This window comes from Mus musculus, chromosome 4 (genome assembly GCF_000001635.26).
Source record: "Mus musculus strain C57BL/6J chromosome 4, GRCm38.p6 C57BL/6J".
NCBI classification, from domain to species: domain Eukaryota; kingdom Metazoa; phylum Chordata; class Mammalia; order Rodentia; family Muridae; genus Mus; species Mus musculus.
Genome location: NC_000070.6, coordinates 79,305,916 through 79,307,877, shown reverse-complemented (window position 1 = coordinate 79,307,877; position 1,962 = coordinate 79,305,916).

Sequence of the window (1,962 nt, the reverse complement as noted above, 5' to 3'; positions counted from 1 at the left end):
GAACTTTGAGAGATTTCCCATTTCTTCAAGTTGGAATGTCATGACAAAATATAAATTAAGATTATAATAATAAACACATGAAATATCTTACATATTAATTTTATTTCAGTGTGGGTTTTTTCATCTTTTTTGTAAAGGAATAAAAATTATATTGAAATATTAAACAATATCATCAGATATTTTCTCAAGTATAGCGTCATCTGAATTGGATTTTGTCTTGTAGAACAAGGTATGATGCCAGTGGGCTAACATGATGCTATCAGCAGGGATCTGGAGAGCTCTAGCTCAGTCAGAACAGCTAAAATATGGCACTTTCCAAGGGCAAGGGGGTAAGAGTTGACTATCTGAGGTCATTGCTGCTGTGTAGAAGTAGGGTGATATATGGGGTGGCTGCTGCATTGCAGGTCTAGCAAGAGCAGGGAGGTGAATCAGATCTGGGATAGCTGCCTTGTCTCTATTAACTCTAAACTGTGGAAGATTCAGGTGGGAACTCTCTTCCCTGAAAGTGGTACAGCTCTTATAGGACAGACACTCTCAGACAATCTTTGACACCTTAACTCTTGCATTTTATTCCTTGTGGCCAAGGTCTTCTATATACATTTGAGGTGAGTTGGAGTCTAAATTCAGATGATTTCTACTGCCTTGGTCTGAGATGACAGAGATGCCTCATCTACGGATAGAAGGACTTTAGCTCCTGCCCCTACTTGATTGATTATCATGGTCCTCTCCACATGGTGCTCTGGACACAAGATGGAGGACAGTAACCAGGTTTGAAGTCAGTGAAACACCTACCATCCTCAACTCTGAGGTTGCCAAGGTTTCTGAACCCACTCAAACTTACCACGGTTCATGGCAAGGTCCATTGCTCCACAAGATAAAAAGATATGGTACTTCAGGATTAGAAAATTTTAAAGTATAAAATAATCTTATTCATAGTTCTACATGAAAAGATATCTGGAATTTTGATGGGGATTGCATTGAATCTGTAGATTGCTTTTGGCAAGATAGCCATTTTTACAATGTTGATCCTGCCAATCCTTGAGCATGGGAGATCTTTCCATCTTCTGAGATCTTCTTTAATTTCTTTCTTCAGAGACTTGAAGTTCTTATCATACAGATCTTTCACTTCTTTAGTTAGAGTCACTCCAAGGTATTTTATATTATTTGTGACTATTGAGAAGGGTGTTGTTTCCCTAATTTCTTTCTCAGCCTGTTTATTCTTTGTGTAGAGAAAGGCCATTGACTTGTTTGAGGTAATTTTATATCCAGCTACTTCACCGAAGCTGTTTATCAGGTTTAGGAGTTCTCTGGTGGAATTTTTAGGGTCACTTATATATACTATCATATCATCTGCACAAAGTGATATTTTGACTTCCTCTTTTCAAATTTGTATCCCCTTGATCTCCTTTTGCTGTCGAATAGCTCTGGCTGATACTTCAAATACTATGTTGAAAAGGTAGGGAGAAAGTGGACAGCCTTGTCTAGTCCCTGATTTTAGTGGGATTGCTTCCAGCTTCTCTCCATTTACATTGATGTTGGCTACTGGTTTGCTGTAGATTGCTTTTATCATGTTTAGGTATGGGCCTTGAATTCCTGATCTTTCCAAAACTTTTATCATGAATGGGTGTTGGATCTTGTCAAATGATTTTTCTGCATCTAACGAGATGATCATGTGGTTTTTGTCTTTGAGTTTGTTTATATAATGGATTACATTGATGGATTTTCATATATTAAACCATCGCTGCATCCCTGAAATAAAACCTACTTGGTCAGGATGGATGATTGCTTTAATGTGTTCTTGGATTCGGTTAGCGAGAATTTTATTAAGGATTTTTGCATCGATATTCATAAGAGAAATTGGTCTGAAGTTCTCTATCTTTGTTGGATCTTTCTGTGGTTTAGATATCAGAGTAATAGTGGCTTCATAAAATGAGTTGGGTAGAGTACATTCTACTTCTATAT